A 23,149-nucleotide genomic window follows, 5' to 3' on the forward strand; every position below is an offset into this window, starting at 1 on the left:
AAATCGGCCGTGCCCCTTCAGAGGAATCGTCCCAGCATTTTCCTCAAGTGATTTAGAGACATCACGGCAAACCTATACCAGCATGGCTGGATGCGGGTCCAGTGTAGCTTACTAACCACTGCCCCATCTCGCTTGGTGTTTCAAGTACACACTGTCAATAAACAGTGAAAGGTTATTGACTGCTGCCTGTGGAGTTCCAGAAGCCGACTATGACCTAGCGAAGTGGCCCACTGCTTGACACTGGACTCTCATTCAGTAGGGCGACGGCTCAAACCCGCGTCCGACATTTCCCTAAATCGTTTCAGGCAAATGACAGGATGCTTGCTTTGAAAGGGCACGGCTGACTTCGTTCCCTGTCCTTCCCAATTCCTATGGGAACAATGACCGTTCGGTCCCCTCCCCCAAATCAAACAACCAAGGCGACTGCATGAAAGCGGCAAGACTTGGAGGAAAATGACTTACGTGTGTGGGTAAAGCTCTCTCAAGTATCGATACAGAATGCCCACAGCGGCGTACTTGTATGTGGTGCAGGTGTGTCAGAACATGTAGACAAATCATCCGCTCTGTACTGTCACATCAAATTAGTTCGCACCTTGTAATGGTCGCCTAGTCGTAGATATTGCTAATTGCTATAATCGCACTATTTCACTCCCATTTACGGAGCTTGTTAGCACTTGATGTTAGGTTGGCGCCATTAAACTGTATTGTGTTGAGGTAATCGCTGCTACTTGCTGGATCGCTGCCGTGTCTCGATGCTGATGCTGGCTCTACATCTGGTTGTCTAGGGTTAAAAACATGAGGTCCCGTGTTTTTTGTGTGTTTTTGATGATAAAGAACGAGCGAAACCAACAAATATGTAAACTTCAAATATTTATTACTCTGGTGGCCATCTTAATTCCACTGTCCACCAAAGACCATGACACAACACAAAGTAGTATTTCCTTTACATGTTCTTTGCATTGTTTATCCACCTCAAACAATAACACACAAACACACTTTACCAAAGTGACATTCCGACTGCCTCTCGACCCTTCTTGCTGCTTGTATTTATAACATTGTCAAAGAACTACTAAAAAGAGATATAGTTTATAAGTCACATGTACATCTGTTATCATAATTTATGCAGAAAAGTTATTAATTTGCAACGAGTGACATAATTTAACATGTTATTAAAATGACAGACAGATTTGTTGACTTGACAGAATAATTCTTTGTTACAAAAAGGCCGTTTTTTAGAAGTTTGTCAATTGACTTCTCTAATTTGCATAAATAAGTAAATAACATGAATTATTAAGAATTACATTGGTTTTCAAGTAGGTTTCACTGGGTGATTTTTATTTAAGGAGATCCAAAATACCTAAGTTGGCCACTATTTTTCGTACTTCATATTAATTATTTAAGATGAACTTAGTGTTTTTACATGATGACATTTGCTGTATCAGTGATCAAGTGATATAAACTTTTGTGTGGGTCAGTTACTCAGTATAATTTAATGGGTTGACTGTTTATGCAGACATGTTATGCAAGCATTGTTAACATACACAAAAACTTTTCTATACTCATAAATACTCGTTAAATTGGTTGAATTTGGAGGGTATCGCATACTTCGGTAAAGTAAAGCCTTTAATATGTTCCGTTACAACCTGCAGATAGGCAACCCAGTAAACAGATTTCCAAAGTGGACTGCCATCGCGCCCTCCCAGGCAATTCATGTCAGCGACTTCAGTGACTTGCACACTCGTGTTTAACCGCTTCAGAAAATGGTGCCCATCTTGAGCACCTGTAATGTGAGTCAAAAACTTAGAGAGCTGCTTCATCCACTGATGTCTCTCTCTTTTTGTATTTGTTGTAGTTTTCATCAGTAGTTTTTCTTACAAGTAACTCTGTGCTAGCAGTATGACATATCGATTTTCGTATACAGGACATACTACCTTGGGGAACAAAGTGAGTGCCTTGTTCGAATTTTTATTGTGTATTTCATTCTAAGGCCACTCAAATGACGTCATTACTGATTTCTACTCATTACGAGCTCAGTCGTTAGATGATCTGAATAGGTTACATAGTAACTCTTCAACTGGACAATTCGCGATCTGCCTTCGATTGTTCCACTGACGATTCTATGTAACGTATTCAAATAATGTGATGCCGACTTGGTAATGCGTAGAAATTGGTAATGATACCAGCTTAGCGACTTGTGACGGAAAATTTAATTAAAGAATGGCAGTTTCTTGTCCTTTTCTAGATGTGCTGGTCTCAAGGGACGGCGAAAACCTGGGACACAGCGTGTATCGAAAACAGACACACACGGACCGATACCTGCACAAACTGTCAAACCACCACCCGATCCAGAAAAGAGGCATGATCAGTACGCTCGTAACGAGAGCAGGACGAATATGTGAGCCGCAACACCTGGAAACTGTCCTGAGGAGCAATGGGTACTCCACAAATTATATTAGAAGTGTAACAGAGCCAAACACTCGGCGAAGTAAGGAACCAGAAAAAGAAATGTCGGGTACGGACTTTCTGCCATACATTCCCAGAGTGACGGACAGAATCGGCCGTATATTGCGCAAACATGGCGTAAAGACGATTTTCAAACCGACAAGGAAGATCAAAGAGTGTCTTACTCGTAGATCGGCGAAGGAGAAAAGAGACCCACTTGCAATGTCGGGAATATACCGTATACCATGCACATGCGGAAAAGTTTATGTCGGAATGACTGGACGATCCATTAACACCAGGATCAAAGAGCATAAGCGACATTGCAGGTTGGGGCAGGTGGAGAAATCGGCCGTGGCAGAGCACGCACTGAATGAGACCGACCACGTAATAAAATTCGCCGACACGGATGTTCTGTCTGTAGAGCAGCACTATCACACGCGCTTGTTCAGAGAAGCTGTAGAAATCCAAAAACACGCGAACAGTTTCAACAAGAAAGAGGAAAGCCTTAAGGTAAACGGATCCTGGCTTCCCGTACTGCAGCGAACGACCGTCGCAGGTAGCAAGAGGAGAACCGCACTGGAAATGACCGCGGAGAAGCCCTCGGACGTTGGCGCGCCAGGTACATACAGGCTGCGGCCGCGAGCTCGCCTCCAGTTCACCACCGGCAATGGAGGGTGAAGCTTTGACAATGCCAGCCACTCGTGCTGGCGAAACGTCAGAAAAATCATTAGATGAACGTCGGCCGAAGAACCCGAGACAGAAGCCAATAGGCAGTTTGTCAACAAGTGGCCACGAAAGCCTTAACAATTTTGTAAGACATTAAAAGTTTATTTGCATTCGTTATCGTGTTATTTAAGTGATGAGAAAATTCATCTAGCGCAGCAGGGTCTCTAAAGTGAAAATTTTGCACACACTGTAGGCGAAACACACAGAAAGCTTTAGTGTCAGCCATACAATTGTCATTGCAGATTGTAGGACTACGCTATACGTGGATAATGATAAGAAAAAAAAAGTTTCACTCTGCAATAGGATGCGCACATTTCCGAAACCTAATTACACATGCGGCGTGCCGGACCGGAAATGTATCTCATACCCTTGCCTATCATGGGACGCGCTCTCAGTTGGTCCGAGTTCAAAAGTTTGTAACGTTGGAGAGACATATTGGCAAAACAAAAGCCGTGAGGGTGGATCTTGAGTCGTGCTCGGTTAACTCAGATGGTTAGAGCACTGCCCGTAAAGAAAAAATTCTGAGTTCGAGTCCCTCTCCGACAAACAGTTTTACTAACATCTTATGAAATTTCAGTGTTAATTACGTTTCGTCTTCTCCGTCCAGATGGTACGAGCGCGTAGAACAGCCTATCAGTTTCACGCATTATAGCTACAACTTCTGGAAAATGTACGACTAGCCACTATTCGATGTCGAAAAGCGCCGTGGATTTGTTAAACAGCGACCGTAGGGACTGATGACGCTGTAGTTTGGTACCGTTATACCACAATCCAACCAGCCAACAGCGGTAATTGTACTTCCATTTGCAGAAGTTGTGTAGTTTCTCCAATACGAAAAATTGTGGTGTAATACACTCCGATATTTGCTGCCTTCATCTGCGTGGAGATGACGGCGGCACACCAGCCGTGTGTACGTGTAAGGTAAGCGCTGTGAAGACGTGTTGTGGCAGTGGCGTACAGGTGACTACGTCATTGCCTGCCGGGGTCCGGGAAGGCCTATCCATTTCTAGGAGCCCCGCGGAAAAGACGCAGGGTAACGAGAACTGGAAACAGCACTGAACAAAGCCAACAAACTCGGTCGGCCATGTCACTGGCACGCCGCCGAGACACTGCGCCACTGTTTCTGCTCGCACTGCCGATGTTATCCTTTCCGCTAGTAACGAGATTGCTGTGTTTACCCATTACCAGCAGCAGACAGTATCGCACAATATAAATAAATCTCTACCCGTGTGTGTGTGTGTGTGTGTGTGTGTGTGTGTGTGAGAGAGAGAGAGAGAGAGAGAGAGAAAGAGAGAGAGAGAGAGAGAGAGAGAAACAAACATTGTTCCCTTGACTCGTTCAAGAGTTGTGTTCACTGTGTTGAACAGCATCCAAGTCAGAACTTGAAGATGGCCCGGACAGACAGATACGCTTAAACCTTCCAGAGTAATTTAGTGATTGCGACACCACCCAACGGGAGAAGGATATGTATATATATAAACCATACAGCCAACAACTTGTTGTATCTATAAAACTACGTTCACTAAGAAATCAAAACATGAATAGTTTGAACAATGATGTTGTAAGATTATTTTAGCGTGTCCGCATGTAACATCATATTCACCTTCATTCAGGTTCTTTGTGACTTCATATACAAAAGAGCTTTGCTGCTTAGCTAGAAAATTGTGGAGTATCAATGCGGTTAATTAATTTATAGGTAAATCACGTGTAATTACGCTTAAATCTACAATAGTTTTACAAAATTTTACAAAAATGTCATTTTTGCGAAATACTTATTGTTGAAGTTCTATAAACGTGTGAACCCATGACAGTCCCACTTTCATACTGAAGGAGTTAGTTAAGAATAATGTGAAATGTTGCATATTTGTTGTTGTTGTTGTGGTCTTCAGTCCTGAGACTGGTTTGATGCAGCTGTCCATGCTACTCTATCCTGTGCAAGCTTCTTCATCTCCCAGTTCCTAATGCAACCTACATCCTTCTGAATCTGCTTAGTGTATTCATCTCTTAGTCTCCCCCTACGATTTTTACCCTCCACGCTGCCCTCCAATATTAAATTGGTGATCCCTTGATGCCTCAGAACATGTCCTACCAACCGATCCCTTGTTCTGGTCAAGTTGTGCCACAAACTTCTCTTCTCCCCAATCCTATTCAATACTTCCTCATTAGTTATGTGATCTACCCATCTAATCTTCAGCATTCTTCTGTAGCACCACATTTCGAAAGCTTCTATTCTCTTCTTGTCCAAACTATTTACCGTCCATGTTTCACTTCCATACATGGCTACACTCCATACAGATACTTTCAGAAATGACTTCCTGACACTTAAATCTATACTCGATGTTAACAAATTTCTCTTCTTCAGAAACGCTTTCCTTGCCATTGCCAGTCTACATTTTATATCCTCTCTACTTCGACCATCATCAGCTATTTTGCTCCCCAAATAGCAAAACTCCTCATTTCCTAATCTAATTCCCTCAGCATCACCCGACTTAATTAGACTACATTCCATTATCCTCGTTTTGCTTTTGTTGATGTTCATCTTATATCCTACTTTCAAGACACTGTCCATTCCGTTCAACTGCTCTTCCAGGACCTTTGCTGTCTCTGACAGAATTACAATGTCATCGGCAAACCTCAAGGTTTTTATTTCTTCTCCATGGATTTTAATACCTACTCCGAATTTTTCTTTTGTTTCCTTTACTGCTTGCTCAATATACAGATTGAATAACATCGGGGAGAGGCTACAACCCTGTCTCACTCCCTTCCCAACCACTGCTTCCCTTTCATGTCCCTCGACTCTCATAACTGCCATCTGGTTTCTGTACAGATTGTAAATAGCCTTTCGCTCCCTGTATTTTACCCCTGCCACCTTTAGAATTTGAAAGAGAGTATTCCAGTCAACATTGTCAAAAGCTTTCTCTAAGTCTACAAATGCTAGAATATTATTGCTTGAAAAAAATGTTGGTGATGCACTTTTCGAAAACTAAAAATTTAAATTTTCATTTAAATTTGAAACTTAATTTTCATCTCACACGCAAATCGTGTTGCATATAGTAGGTAAGCTTATGAAAAATGGCGCAAAATGACACCTCTCCCATCATTTTAGCTTAATTAGTTCCTACAGCAATCTGAAATGATGGCAATGGGGCATTTTCTAAAAGATTTTTGACAATTTCACATCGCAGTTTTTTAAAATGGGTCGATGTATTTAATAATATTGGGTATTTTGCTAAATGTAGGCTACGTCTATGCCAAGTTTCATCAAAATCTGATATGGTGTGTTGAAAATTCATTTTAAGATTGTGTTGATTCAATATCAAACGCCCCTGATGACCAAAAAAAAAAAAAAAAAAAAAAAAAAACAATAAAAAATTGCGGTCACAGCAATTATTGATACTCATGGGAAACTGATTTGATTAATCCTACATTGCAGCATGATCCTCTCTCTTACGGCTAGACTGTGCTGGCGAAGCATCATGGCTTGTCCTCTTGAAGACTATAAAAGCTGTGGACGGCCGTCCTGATCCGTGACGGCTTAATTGCCGCCCGCAGCTGCACGGGAGATGCAGAGCTGATTCGTGAACCCCGCATGTTCTCAGTGCGAATGCATTGATGTGCGATGACATAGGGCGGGTTCGGACGGGGTGGGGGGGGGGAGGAGGGGCAGAGGGGGAGGAGGCGAGGTGGTCTGATACCCAAACACCTTGATGTCTGTAGTAAGTCGTTATAGCTACTCTGTCACAATTCTACACTGAGATCATAAAAGTCATGGGATAGCTCTTAATATTGTGTCAGACCTCCTTCATCCTGGCTCAGTGCAGCAACTCTACGTGACATTGACTCAACTCTCTGGAAGTCCCTTGTAGAAATATTGAGCCATGCTGCCTCTGTAGCCGTCCATAATTGCGAAAGTGTTGTCAGTGCATGGGTTTAGTGCACGAAATGTCCCATAAATGTTCTAGGTGATTCACGTCGGGCGAGCGCGGTGGCCGATCGTTCGCTCGAATTGTCCCGAATGTTCTTCAAAACAATCGCGAACAATTGTGGACTGGTGAAAATGGTTCAAAATGGCTCTGAGCACTATGGGACTTAACATCTATGGTCATCAGTCCCCTAGAACATAGAACTACTTAAACCTAACTAACCTGAGGACAGCATCACGAGGCAGAGAAAATCCCTGACCCCTCCGGGAATCGAACCCGGGAACCCGGGCGTGGGAAGCGAGAACGCTACCGCACGACCACGAGATGCGGGCTGTGGACTGGTGAAATGGTGCATTGTCGTCCATAATAATTTTATCGTTGTGTGGAAACATTAAGCCCACGAATGGATGCATATGGTCTCCAAGTAGTCGATCACAGTCAGTGAGCCAAGTAAACACAGCCCACACGATTGCGGAGCCATCAGCAGCTTGCATAGCGCCTCGTTGACAGTTTCAGTGTATGGCTTCGCGGAGTCTGCGCCACACTTGAACCCAACCATCAGCTCTCACCAACCGAAATCGGGACTCACCTGACCAGGCTATGGTTTTCCACTCGTCTAGGGTCCAACCGAGATGGTCACGAGCCCAGGAGAGGCTCGACAGGCGATGTGCCGTCAGCAAAGGCAGTCGGCGTCGGTCGTCTGCTACCATAGCTTGTTAACGCCAAACTTCGCCGCACTGTGATATGGGATACGTTCTTCGTATGTCCCCCATTGAATCCCGCGGTTATTTCACGCAGTGTTGCTTGTCTGTTAGCACTGATAACTCTACGTAAACGCAGCTGCTCTCGGTCGTTAAGTAAATGCCGTCGACCACTGCGTTGTGCGTGGTGAGAGGCAATGCTTGGTGTGGTCGGCACACTCTTGACATTGTTGTTGTTGTTGTTGTTGTTGTTGCTGTGGTCTTCAGTCCAGAGACTACGGATCTCGAAATACTGAATTCCCTAACGAATTCCGAAGTGGAATTTCCCATGCTTCTAGCTCCAACCACCATTTCGGCGTTCAAAGTCTGTTAATTCCTGTCGTGCGGCCACAATCACGTCGGACACCTTTTCACATCTACATCTACATCCATACTCCGCAAGCCACCTGACGGTGTTTGGCGGAGGGTACCTTGAGTACCTCTATCGGTTCTCCCTTCTATTCCAGTCTCGTATTGTTCGTGGAAAGAAGGATTGTCGGTATGCCTCGGTGTGGGCTCTAATCTCTCTGATTTTATCCTCATGGTCTCTTCGCGAGATATACGTAGGAGGGAGCAATATACTGCTTGACTCTTCGGTGAAGGTATGTTCTCGAAACTTTGACAAAAGCCCGTACCGAGCTACTGAGCGTCTCTCCTGCAGAGTCTTCCACTGGAGTTTATCTATCATCTCCGTAACGCTTTCGCGATTACTAAATGATCCTGTAACGAAGCGCGCTGCTCTCCGTTGGATCTTCTCTATATCTTCTATCAACCCTATCTGGTACGGATCCCACACTGCTGAGCAGTATTCAAGCAGTGGGCGAACAAGCGTACTGTAACCTACTTCCTTTGTTCTCGGATTGCATTTCCTTAGGATTATTCCAATGAATCTCAGTCTGGCATCTGCTTTACCGACGATCAACATTATATGATCATTCCATTTTAAATCACTCCTAATGCATACTCCCAGATAATTTATGGTATTAACTGCTTCCAGTTGCTGACCTGCTATTTTGTAGCTAAATGATAAAGGATCTATCATTCTTTGTATTCGCAGCACATTACACTTGTCTACATTGAGATTCAATTGCCATTCCCTGCACCATGCGTCAATTCGCTGCAGATCCTCCTGCATTTCAGTACAATTTTCCATTGTTACAACCTCTCGATACACCACAGCATCATCTGCAAAAAGCCTCAGTGAACTTCCGATGTCATCCACCAGGTCATTTATGTATATTGTGAATAGCAACGGTCCTATGACACTCCCCTGCGGCACACCTGAAATCACTCTTACTTCGGAAGACTTCTCTCCATTGAGAATGACATGCTGCGTCCTGTTATCTAGGAACTCCTCAATCCAATCACACAATTGGTCTGATAGTCCATATCCTCTTACTTTGTTCATTAAACGACTGTGGGGTACTGTATCGAACGCCTTGCGGAGTCAAGAAACACGGCATCTACCTGTGAACCCGTGTCTATGGCCCTCTGAGTCTCGTGGACGAATAGCGCGAGCTGGGTTTCACATGACCGTTTTTTTCGAAACCCATGCTGATTCCTACAGAGTAGATTTCTAGTCTCCAGAAAAGTCATTATACTCTAACACAATACGTGTTCCAAAATTCTACAACTGATCGACGTTAGAGATATAGGTCTATAGTTCTGCACATCTGTTCGACGTCCCTTCTTGAAAACGGGGATGACCTGTGCCGTTTTCCAATCCTTTGGAACGCTACGCTCTTCTAGAGACCTACGGTACACCGCTGCAAGAAGGGGGGCAAGTCCCTTCGCGTACTCTGTGTAAAATTGAACTGGTATCCCATCAGGTCCAGAGGCCTTTCCTCTTTTGAGCGATTTTAATTGTTTCTCTATCCCTCTGTCGTCTATTTCGATATCTACCATTTTGTCATCCGTGCGACAATCTAGAGAAGGAACTACAGTGCAATCTTCCTCTGTGAAACAACTTTGGAAAAAGACATTTAGTATTTCGGCCTTTAGTCTGTCATCCTCTGTTTCAGTACCATTTTGGTCACAGAGTGTCTGGACATTTTGTTTTGATCCACCTACCGCTTTGACATAAGACCAAAATTTCTTAGGATTTTCTGCCAAGTCAGTACATAGAACTTTACTTTCGAATTCATTGAACGCCTCTCGCATAGCCCTCCTCACACTACATTTCGCTTCGCGTAATTTTTGTTTGTCTGCAGGGCTTTGGCTATGTTTATGTTTGCTTTTCACCTGAATCATCTGAGCATATATGACAGCTCCGCCATTGCACTGCCCTTTAATACCTTGTGTACGTGATACAACCGTCATCTGTATATGTGCATATTGCCATCCCATGACTCTTTTCACCTCAGTGTGCATATTGCTATCCAATGACTCTTTTCACCTCAGTGTATAGCGATGGGCTGCTGCATTGCCCTTCTGAAGGTACGTTGCAGCTGCAGGCGTACACGCGCATTCTTGCTAAGGGAGGGAGATGAGTTACGTACAGTAGATTAGTTGTGCAATAAATCCGGAGTTTACTCTCGTATTGGACGAGAATAGGGAAGCAAATTGGCTGTTCCTGTTTAAAGGGTATCACCTTCCCTGTGCCATTAGAGATTAAACCAACTACAGAAAAGATGAATCTGAATGGCTGGATGGGTATTTGAACTCTCCTTTCTCCGGAAGTATTAGTAAACGTAAACACCACGCCGGGATTAGGCCTTAGGCTTGTTGCGACTGGCAGACAATTGCCTCTAAGGGTGTACGAGAAGCGTTGTATGGTCATAAGACATGTGATCGCCGAGATCCTTCCACTGTTTTCTGCATCCATCCGACATTGCGGCACGGAGGCGGTCCAATCTATTCTATATATATATATATATATATATATATATATATATATATATATATATATATATATATATATAAAAGAAAGTCGATTTAGTTACACTATTTATAACCCAAGAATGGCTGGACCGATTTGGCTGAGAATTGGTGGGGAGGTAGCTTATAACTAGGAAATGGACATAGGACACTTTTTACCCGTTCGACCGCTATAAAACGTGGTATAACAAAAACGCATCTGGCATGGAATAAGAAAACGCAAATGTGAGCTAAACGTCACTATAAAGCGTGGCATAACAAAAACGCATCTGACATGGAATAACAAAACGCAAATGACAGCTAAACGTCTATGGTTAAGTTTCAGTATAAATCATTAATTAAAAATTTAAAGAAATAATTTGTATTTTCTTTGAAGCATCATTAACAATGTCGCGATCAAGACGATCGAATATTTCTCGACAAAGCCGTAATGCAAGGAGGATACAAAACATTGCGAATGAAAGGACTGAAGAAGAACAAGAAATTGCCCGTGAAGAGCGCCGCGTTAGTATGGCTCGACTTCGTGCTTCTCAATCACAAGAACAAAGTGAAGCAGCCCGTGAAACGGCTCGGTTGGCAATGCGATTGCTGACTGTCGGTAATGGTCGAGTACCTGCCAAAGAATCGAGCGGATTGATTTCATTTCCTCGTAATTTCTGTAACTTTGTCTCATCGAAAGATGAACTTATCAACTGAGTATTCCCAAACATCATTACTAACTACAAAAGTAATGAATGGTTGAGTCAGCGAGCAATTTCAGCGTCTAAGAATAAAGATGTAGATGACCTAAACTACATAATTCAGAATGAGATCATTGATAAAATGCATTCATTCCAATCTATTGACTGTGTAACAAATGAAGATGAAGCCACCAACTATCCAACTGAATTTTTAAACTCCTTAGATGTGCCTGGCTTACCACCGCACAATTTACGCCTAAAAGTTGGCTCCGCAGTAATCATGCTTCGAAACATAATCCAACCAAAACTGTGCAACGGTACGCGTTTGGTGGTAAGTAAATTGATGAACAATGTTATTTACGCGACGATACTCAAAAGAAAATTCGAAGGTGAGGAAATTCTCATTCCGAGGATCCCCATGATCCCAACCGATATGCCGTTGAGTTTAAAAGACTTCAATTTCAGATCCGTCTTGCATTCGCCATGACCATTAACAAATCACAAGGCCAATCCTTGAAAGTTTGTGGTTTAAATATGGAATATCCATGTTTTTCACATGGTCAATTATATGTGGCATGTTCACGGGCGTTATTTGTTCTTGCGCCTGATAACAAAAAATGCTGTGTATCACAAGGTACTTAATTGAAGAGTGGAAGCTATGCACTAAAAACATAAAGAGTAAAGCATCATTAAAATACTTAATTTTTATTACAGATGTGAAAATTACCGAACTATCAGTTTAAGAAGTCACAGCTGCAAAATACTTACTCGAATTCTTTACAGACGAAAGGAAAAACTGGTAGAAGCCGACCTCGGGGAAGATCAGTTTGGATTCCGTAGAAATGTTGGAACACGTGGGGCAATACTGACCCTACGACTAATCTTAGATTAAGGAAAGGCAAACCTACGTTTCTAGCATTTGTAGACTTAGAGAAAGCATTTGACAATGTTTACTGGAATACTCTCTTTCAAATACTCTCTTTCAAATTCTGAAGGTGGCAGGGAGCGAAAGGCTACTTACAATTTGTACAGAAACCAGATGGCAGTTATAAGAGTCGAGGGACATGAAAGGGAAGCAGTGGTTGGGAAGGGAGTGAGACTGGGTTGTAGCCTCTCCCATGTTATTCAATCTGTATATTGAGCAAGCAATGACGGAAACAAAAGAAAAGTTCGAAGTAGGTATTAAAATCCATGGAGAAGAAATAAAAACTTTGAGGTTCGCCGATGACATTGTAATTCTGTCAGAGACAGCAAAGGACCTGAAAGAGCAGTTGAACGGAATGGACAGTGTCTTGAAAGGAGGGTATAAGATGAACGTCAACAAAAGCAAACGAGGATAGTGGAATGTAGTCGAATTAAGTCGGGTGATGCTGAGGAATTAGATTAGGAAATGAGACATTTAAAGTAGTAAAGGAGTTTTGCTATTTGGGGAGCAAAATAACTGATGATGGTCGAAGTAGAGAGGATATAAAATGTAGACTGGCAATGGCAAGGAAAGCGTTTCTGAAGAAGAGAAATTTATTAACATCGAGTATAGATTTAAGTTTCAGGAAGTCGTTTCTGAAAGTATTTGTATGGAGTGTAGCCATGTATGGAAGTGAAACATGGACGGTAAATAGTTTGGACAAGAAGAGAATAGAAGCTTTCGAAATGTGGTGCTACAGAAGAATGCTGAAGATTAGATGGGTAGATCACATAACTAATGAGGAAGTATTGAATAGGATTGGGGAGAAGAGAAGTTTGTGGCACAACTTGACCAGAAGAAGCGATCGGTTGGTAGGACATGTTCTGAGGCATCAAGGGATCACCAATTTAGTATTGGAGGGCAGCGTGGAGGGTAAAAATCGTAGAGGGAGACCAAGAGATGAATACACTAAGCAGATTCAGAAGGATGTAGGTTGCAGTAGGTACTGGGAGATGAAGAAGCTTGCACAGGATAGAGTAGCATGGAGAGCTGCATCAAACCAGCCTCAGGACTGAAGACCACAACAACAACAACAACAACAACAATAAAAATTGAACTTAACATCCAAAATCTTATTATTTATTGGCTTTAAGGCGGAACAGAGTTCGCCGGGTCAGCTAGTAAATATTAGTTCAGGGGAAAAATTGCCAAAAGCCAGATATCGACGAGGAAGTTTTAGCGCGTTACAACCAGTTAAAGGGTATGCTTTAGTAATGTACGGCAGTGAAGTTACTTGACTGCACTGTCCAGACACATTATAATTAACACCTGTCAGAGACCTGAGTAAAGATCTATTGCAGCGCGAACCTCTGCGAGGCATGCAGGAAGAGTATCAGCGAGGTTCCAGACGGTGCTAACGGGGACGTGGAGTCATGCCGACTCCAGTGCAATAGAGTCAGCTGCGCTAGAGATCTCGGTTGAGGAACCAAGGCGTGCACAGCCTGATCGCGGTGGTCCCACATACTCTACAGTGGGATTGAATCCGGACAGTTTGGTGGCCAAGGGAGTTCGGTGAACTCATCCTGGTGCACTCGAACCACGCACGTACACGGCAAGCCGTGTGACCCGTTGCATTGTCCTGCTGGTAGATGCCATGTGCCGAGGGATAACTAATGGCGTTTAAGGGTGGACATGGTCCCCATGGATAGATACATACTTTTATTGATCCATTTCTAGAATGACGAGATCGCTCAGGGAATGCCACGAAAGTATTTCCCAGACTATAACCCTCCCTCCACCGGCCTGGACCCTTCCGACGATTGTTGCAAGGTGTTTTCTTGTGACATAAGCGGCCATCTGTCCTTTGGAGCTTAAAAATGGATTCAACTGAAAAGACCACTAGTCGCCACTCAGTGAAGGTATAGGTGTGCAAATTCCAGCCTTCGTCGGTGTTGAACAGCTTTAAGCAAGGGGGAAATAGGTACCCGCTTTGGAGGCCCATACGCGGCAACGTTCGCCGAACTGTCGTTGGGGAGACACTGTGTGTAGTACGTTGGTCCATCTGGGCGGTCGGTTGCTCAACAGTTGCACGTCCGTGCGTCCGTCCACATCTCCCTAGCAGCCGTCCACCTCCATTGTCTATTAGAATTATGTATTAATACCTTCAGCTGCTGACGGGCGTTGATATCCAGGGTGTCCGAAAAGTTTTTCCCTGATTACATAAATTGATAACTCAGGCTAGAAGTAAGATACAAATATGAAACTGGTGTCTAATTGTTTACAAACTATCAAAGTTTTTTTCACACATCAGTAAACTTCCACTTCCATTGTTGCCCAATGACAGTACACTTCCATAAGACTTTGCGGTCGAAATGTTATCACGTATTGAGGACGATGATGGTTATCTCAGACGAATTGCCTTTTTCGACGAAGCGACCTTTTTTGTCATTGGAGTAGTGAATCGCCATAATGTGCGCATTTGGGGTTCACAATCCCCTGGCGAGGTCATGGAGTGCACCAGAGGCAGTCCAAAGGTGAATGTTTGGTGCGCGCTATTGCACGATCGAATTATGGGGCCATTCTTCTTCGCTGAGGCTACCATCACATCTGCAGTGGAGCTGGACATGTTGCAACTGTATGCTGTTCCTCAGCTGCTTCAGTATCACCTCGATGTCTTGTTTCAGCAAGACGGTGCACCGCCTCATTGGGGTTTGGACGTCCGTGCCTATCTCGATATGACCTTTCCTGGGCGATGGATTCGTCGTGATGGGCCAACGGTTTGGCCTCCACGCTCTCCTGACATATCCCCATTAGACTTCTTTTTATGGGGTTATGTCAAGGACGAGGTCTACCGAACACGTGTACCAGATCTTAAAACCCTGCGGCAACGTATAACCACAGTCGTTGAATCGATCCCTCCAGTGATGTTGGCTAATGTGTGAACGGAAATTTAATATCGCCTAGATGTGCTACGTGCTACCAAGGGTGCTCATGTGGAAGTTTACTGATGTGTGAAAAAAGCTTTGATAATTTGTAAACAATTAGACACCTGTTTCATATTTGTATCTTACTTCTAGCCTGAGTTATCAATTTATGTAATCAGGGAAAGACTTTTCGGACACCCTGTATATCAACGGGGACATGTGAAAATGTGTTCCCCGACCGGGAATCGGACCCGGGTTCTCCTGCTTACATGGCAGACGCTCTATCCATCTGAGCCACCGAGGGCACAGGGTGACTGCAGGGACTATCTCGCAAACTCATCCCGCGAGACCCAAATTGTCACCTTATACACTCCTGGAAACTGAAATAAGAACACCGTGAATTCATTGTCCCAGGAAGGGGAAACTTTATTGACACATTCCTGGGGTCAGATACATCACATGATCACACTGACAGAACCACAGGCACATAGACACAGGCAACAGAGCATGCACAATGTCGGCACTACTACAGTGTATATCCACCTTTCGCAGCAATGCAGGCTGCTATTCTCCCATGGAGACGATCGTAGAGCTGCTGGATGTAGTCCTGTGGAACGGCTTGCCATGCCATTTCCACCTGGCGCCTCAGTTGGACCAGCGTTCGTGCTGGACGTGCAGACCGCGTGAGACGACGCTTAATCCAGTCCCAAACATGCTCAATGGGGGACAGATCCGGAGATCTTGCTGGCCAGGGTAGTTGACTTACACCTTCTAGAGCACGTTGGGTGGCACGGGATACATGCGGACGTGCATTGTCCTGTTGGAACAGCAAGTTTCCTTGCCGGTCTAGGAATGGTAGAACGATGGGTTCGATGACGGTTTGGATGTACCGTGCACTATTCAGTGTCCCCTCGACGATCACCAGTGGTGTACGGCCAGTGTAGGAGATCGCTCCCCACACGCCATGATGCCGGGTGTTGGCCCTGTGTGCCTCGGTCGTATGCAGTCCTGATTGTGGCGCTCACCTGCACGGCGCCAAACACGAATACGACCATCATTAGCACCAAGGCAGAAGCGACTCTCATCGCTGAAGACGACACGTCTCCATTCGTCCCTCCACTCACGCCTGTCGCGACACCACTGGAGGCGGGCTGCACGATGTTGGGGCGTGAGCGGAAGACGGCCTAACGGTGTGCGGGACCGTAGCCCAGCTTCATGGAGACGGTTGCGAATGGTCCTCGCCGATACCCCAGGAGCAAGTGTCCCTAATTTGCTGGGAAGTGGCGGTGCGGTCCCCTACGGCACTGCGTAGGATCCTACGGTCTTGGCGTGCATCCGTGCGTCGCTGCGGTCCGGTCCCAGGTCGACGGGCACGTGCACCTTCCTCCGACCACTGGCGACAACATCGATGTACTGTGGAGACCTCACGCCCCACGTGTTGAGTAATTCGGCGGTACGTCCACCCGGCCTCCCGCATGCCCACTATACGCCCTCGCTCAAAGTCCGTCAACTGCACACACGGTTCACGTCCACGCTGTCGCGGCATGCTACCAGTGTTAAAGACTGCGATGGAGCTCCGTATGCCACGGCAAACTGGCTGACACTGACGGCGGCGGTGCACAAATGCTGCGCAGCTAGCGCCATTCGACGGCCAACACCGCGGTTCCTGGTGTGTCCGCTGTGCCGTGCGTGTGATCATTGCTTGTACAGCCCTCTCGCAGTGTCCGGAGCAAGTATGGTGGGTCTGACACACCGGTGTCAATGTGTTCTTTTTTCCATTTCCAGGAGTGTACTTATATGGATGTGGTGTCTGTTCTTTCGGACATGTCCGAAAGAACAGACACCATATCCATGTAAGTATCCAATGTCTATGGCCCGTGGTGCACCACAGTTACCGTAGCGCTGTTTTTGGACAGCGCCATTTTGCCATGGACGGTATACTTTAACCACGGCTGCACCCTAACAACTCACAAATTTTGCCGTTTCGGAAATTCTTCCACCTTTGGCCCGAGAGCCAATAATCATGCCCTTTTGGACGTCAGATAGATCGCTCTGTTTCCACATTACGTCAACGAATGCATTGTTGAGGTTTGAATGACGCTTGGCGGTTTTTTGTTCTATTGATTTTTATTCGTATGAACTAGTTTTATTGCTACATATGGCCAACAAAGGCAGAATCTCAGCCTACTAGAAGCACTTGAAATTAACAGACACTTAGCCCTAAATCCCCAGCTGGTCCTAAATGACCAATTGCAACTGAGCATATCACCACTCTTAAACTCTACACCATAAAGTAAACCTGCTATTAACCACAAAGTGTCTCAATAGTAAACAAATTCACACGCCAATATAATGTAATATCCCTTATGTGTTTACATTCCTAACTGTGACTCAACTGTAACAATTTAATATTTGGTATATATTAATGCACAATTTTCTAATAACAAAATGTAGCCCCCAAAGAAAACATCGCTGTTGTACAACCAACAATTAATGTCCAGTACAACTGTTCACAACAAATAGCAAAAAATTATAATTTTGTACTTTTGTGTATTCAAAATAATTCTAATTGTTGTCATAAATGTTACTGACAAACCATAAAATGCGATTTATTATGTTAATGAACAGTCTTACAGAACAAAAAATCAAAAGACCCGTTCGACAATTCCAAAGACAACACCACAGCTAAAGATCGTATGTAAGTGCGTTGTTCTTAGTCCAGAATGTTTGGTTCGAAAGAAAACAAGCTCCTTGTAAACAATAGCCAGTAGTTCTCTGAAGATGGCCTAATAAGCCGAAAACTAGTTCATACAAATAAAAATCAGTAGAACAAAAAACCGCCTAAGTGTTATTCAACTCTCAATATGGAATTGTTCCATCAAGAAGCGACGGAAGAATCCCTAAACAAGAATGCTTTGTTATTCGCGTCCCCCCGACACGCTTTATATGCCCTTCACAGCTGGTGCTTCCACCTGCTGTCTGTCAGAGGTTATTGTACGTTGACGTCGAACGCAGACGGTCACATTAATGTTACTGGATCGTGTATTTTAAACGTACTGTTTAACCTCTCCAGAAGTTGAACATGCCGAAGCAGCCTCAAATTGTCACTCAGTTACACACACGTGCAGTTACTGCTTTGCATGCGTACGGATTTACTGTGTAAATGGGTACTGAATGATACACAGAAGTCATTCGTTCCAGAGACAAACAGAAAAAAAAACGTGAAGAAATCCAAAATGTAAAATGAGATTCGATTAAAGCCCCCCGCATGTCTGTAACTTATTGTGTGTCCTTTCGGAACCAGCGTCGAAGTTCAACAAGTTTAACACATGCTGTAGCACTCGGAACGTGCATTTCTCTAACAAATTAAAGCTTTAACTTCTGTGTTTCAAATTTACGAACTTGACACACACTGGAACAAAATGTTGCCAAATAATCCAGTGTCCCTTCTCCCTTTAATAAAGGGAAAAGAAATTTTTATGAAAAAATAGTCGTAAATAACTTTTCAGCAGACAGAAGTGTTTTCCTCTTTTCATTTCCTCTGTCACCACGACAGGAAGCCGGTTTTTTAGACCCGTCAGACGTTTTGTTCAATTTGTGCGATTTCCTGGCATTTGGGATTAGCTACAGTCCCCCACCCCCGGACTCCGTGATCCCTCCGAGCTGTCGATCATAGCGCTAATCGGCGTGCGCATCAGTCGACTGCGAGATAAATCGACCAGCGCGCTCAGATCGCGATTATTAACTGCACCGAACACAAAGTGGCACATTGAAATGAACTCTGTACCCAGTTGCCACAGCGATTCCCTACTAGTTAACGATCTTCATATTTCGCAATAAAACAGTGCCTCTCCATTTACAACCAGAGTGAAAGGGGGGGGGGGAGTAAGCGGCGTATATAAAGAGCACGTTTTTTTTTTTTTTTCGTGCATGTTAAAAACGAGACGGCTACCGAAGCGGGTTTGTGGAACATCACTATCACTGCAAAGCTAGACACGAACTTAAGATTCCAGACGATGTAGAAAAATTCCTTTTCTGTCCATCTTTTTCAGGTTTACGCGGGAAAACGTTGTACTATTACATACTATTACATAGCTGTGTTTATGGTGTAGGTTATTGAAACCGCCGTTTCCCACAGCTGTCTTCTCTTCAGAAACATCCGTAACACTTGGCTGCTTCGTTATCGTGGGATATGAAGCTTATTGAGCACAACATTGGAAGTGTTGCTTATTGTTACATATTTGAGAGTGAAACTTTAGCTTGTGAAGTATCACATTAAAGTTTGATCTTAAATTTAAACGTATGCAGGTACGTTTGGTCACTACGCATATGAAGACCTACTTAAAAGTTATCGTCTTGTGGCTTCTTATGGCGAGTACTTACAGTACTCGCTGAAAGAGAAAACATTCATGTACTTTGTGGAGTGTACGATCAGTGAGCACGTGTTACAGAGGTACAGTCTACACGAAATTATACATTAATCTTGACGACGAAATCGGAGACCAAACGTACGTATGTGACTGAAAGGTTGACAATGCTGCTCGTTTCCAGTTGCAGGTTGCCTATCTAGTGGCTGCCAAGGGCAGTTATCAGTTACTTACTTTCATGTTCCAGGGATCATTTGCACGATAAATAGTAATTGTGTGGAGCGAGTCATTTTATACTCACGTCACCGATAATTTTGTAAATATGCCTACATGCTGACCATTGACGAGTGGGTTTATATAAAAAATAAAAACACGTGCAGATTGGCGTCAGTATTACTACCCATCAGCTTTTACACATTATAACGATAGATTTCTTATACAGAAGAGGAGGAATTCTCAAGGTGAAGCTTTTCCAGTTTATTTTCAGATTTTACTTTGCTGTCTGTCAAACATTTTATATCATTGGGTAAGTGATCAAAAATTTTGTTGCAGCATTGTGTTCTTCTGTTTGTACTGAAAACAATCTTATTGTGGCACAATGTTTAACAGCACTGGATACATCGTAAAGTAGTCAAAATGCCCAACTTCTTAAACTGGTATCTGCAAGATGACTGTGGGTGATAAACACACAGAGTTACGGGATATTTTGAAGAAGTGAAGACTCTTTCTTAAAGATGAGTTGCCTATTCCATATGAAATTATTGAATGAAAGTATGCAAAATATGTCAACTTACTGAGTCGTATCTCCACAAGATTTGCAATGATTTTAAGTGCAGATTTGGCTGTTCTAAGATCTTTTAGGCATTCCAGTACGTGCTTTTTCCAGTTGAAATTCTCATCAAGACGGCCACACAAGAATTTTGAAGTATCCACCCTATTTATTATTTCCTCACCATGTGTTACACTTGCCCTTGCTGTAGTGCCTTTAGATATGCAGAATTGAATATTTTGTGTCTTTTTAAAACTGCGAGTGAGAGCATTCGCAGAAAACCAATGACGCTTTTAAGAACATTGTTTACCATTTGTTCTGTTAGTGTATGTTGCTTGAATGAACTACAATATTAGTGTCATTCGCAAAATAACTAATTCTGCTTGTTGTACTTGCGTATTAGGCGGAAGATCGTTTCAATGTGTAAGGAACAATAAAGGACCTAAGACTGAGCCTCAGGAAGTCGCATACTTGATTTCTACCCTGTCAGAGTAATGTCCCCCGGACTCCATTAGTTGAATTACTAAGTACAACCTTCTGCATTCTTTTGGTTAGATACAGCATCCATTGGTTGCACTACCAGTCTCATAAAACCTGTTCATCAAGGAGAATATTATGACACACACAGCCAAATGCCTTAGCTGGTCGCAGAAAATACCAACCGGTGCTTTTTTTGTGTTTAATGCTTGTAAATTTTGGTTAGCGAGCATATAAATGGCATCCTCAGCAGAGCAATTCTTCTGGAATCCAAACTGTGATTTACTGTGGATATTACTGTAGCTCAAGTTTGGTTTTTAGTATTTCATATAGTTATTGGTCGAACTTGAAAATCTGAAATACTGCCACAATCTTGTATAGATGTATAGTTTGAAGTTAATGGGGTAGTACAGTAGTTAAAGTATTAAAATTCGAAACTGTGTGTATGTGTTGAGGCAACGCAACTCGTGTCATGTAAATCATGTAAATTACCTAGACTGTATTAATCCAGTGTTTGAGGATGACTGTTCTGAGCTACTTACAACAACAAGCTTCACACATAGTTTCAGACTTTTTCGAAACGTTTTTCCCTAATACCCCCCCCCCCCCCCCCAATTTTCGCTGTGCGGACAGTAAAACTTCAGCATCAGATATTATGACGTTATAATTTATTACTTATTTACTGCAATAATTTATTACTTATTTACTGCAGATTATTGCAAGACGCGCTGCGGAGAGTATGCACATGTATCACTGAGTGTACCACCAAAATTACGCCATTGCGTGAGTTTTAGGTCAGTAGATACGTCGTAAACATTAGCAGAGGACTAAAAAAAAAAACGCATTTTATAAGGGACAGTCCAGTTCCCTAAGCTCACTGGCGTTGCAGAAAAGACGAGGTTTGAAGAATTCATTTTAACATTGAAGGAATTACAAAGATATGAAACTTCCTGGCAGATTAAAACCGTGTGCCCGACCGACATTCGAACTCGGGACCTTTGCCTTTCGCGGGCAAGTGCTCTACCATCTGAGCTACCGAAGCACGACTCACGTCCGGTACTCACAGCTTTACTTCTACCAGTATCTCGTCTCCTACCTTCCAAACTTTACAGAAGCTCTCCTGTGAAACTTGCAGAACTAGCACTCCTGAAAGAAAGGATATTGCGCAGACATAGCTTAGCCACGGCCTGGGGGATGGTTCCAGAATGAAATTTTCACTCTGCAGCGGAGTGTGCGCTGATATGAAACTTCCTGGCAGATTAAAACAGTGTGCCCGACCGAGACTTCTTTCAGGAGTGCTAGTTCTGCAAGTTTCGCAGGAGAGATTCTGTAAAGTTTTGGAAGGTAGGAGACGAGATACTGGCAGAAGTAAAGCTGTTAGTACCGGACGTGAGTCGTGCTTCGATAGCTCAGATGGTAGAGCACTTGCCCGCGAAAGGCAAAGGTCCCGAGTTCGAGTCTCGGTGGGGCACACGGTTTTAATCTGCCAGGAAGTTTCATATCAGCGCACACTCCGCTGCAGAGTGAAAATTTCATTCTGGAATTACAAAGATAGTTTTATCAAGGTTTTAACGACACTGTCAATCTTGTATCTGTTTTCAAGCTTTTTTCGAGATCGTTTGCTGTTTCAGTTGAAGGGGCCTCCTGTGCACCTGCGAATGAAACTGACAGACCTGCAAGGTTTGCGTTAAAACTGCCCAGGACATCTACATTGCTTTCGTCAGGTAGAGTCCCCATAATGTGGTTGCCAAAGTGATGCAATATTTCGATCGACATATATGTGTGAAAGGCCATTTTTCGATTATGAAACTAAATAATTAACGATTACGTGGCAACTTGAGTGCGAAACACTGAGAAATTTTCTGCTTCCGTCTGTATTCCGACAGTTTGTACCAAATAAAAATTATACTATGTCTTCAACGCATCATAAATAATTAAATAATACTGAAAATTTGTTTTGTTTGTGATTTATGTTGTTGAGAGCCCGCCCGGTTGGCCGTGCGGTCTAAAGCACTACTTTCCGGGCGGGAAGGAGCGCCGGTCCCCGGCACGAATCCGCCCGGCGGATTTGTTTCGAGGTCTGGTGAGCCGTCTAGTCTGTGGATGGTTTTTAGGCGGTTTTCCATCTGCCTCGGCGAATGCGGGCTGGTTCCTCTTATTCCGCCTCGGCTACACTATGTCGGAGAATGCTGCGCAAACAAGTTCTCCAGGTACGGGAGGGGTGAAGTGGAGTGCGGTAGTCGTCGTGGGGTTGCCGTTTTAATTAGGCACGTTCGCAGATTTTCGCTCTTCCCCCCTCAGACAGCATGGTGTGGCGATG

At 43.7% G+C, this 23,149-nt stretch overlaps 1 protein-coding gene across 5 annotated transcripts in view; it reads left to right on the top strand.

The window, feature by feature from the left end:
• LOC126095046 (eye-specific diacylglycerol kinase) overlaps positions 1–23,149 on the top strand; it is a 1,048,134-nt gene that overhangs the window by 739,256 nt on the left and 285,729 nt on the right. The window lies entirely within an intron of this gene.

Source organism: Schistocerca cancellata, chromosome 8 (genome assembly GCF_023864275.1).
Source record: "Schistocerca cancellata isolate TAMUIC-IGC-003103 chromosome 8, iqSchCanc2.1, whole genome shotgun sequence".
Taxonomy (NCBI): domain Eukaryota; kingdom Metazoa; phylum Arthropoda; class Insecta; order Orthoptera; family Acrididae; genus Schistocerca; species Schistocerca cancellata.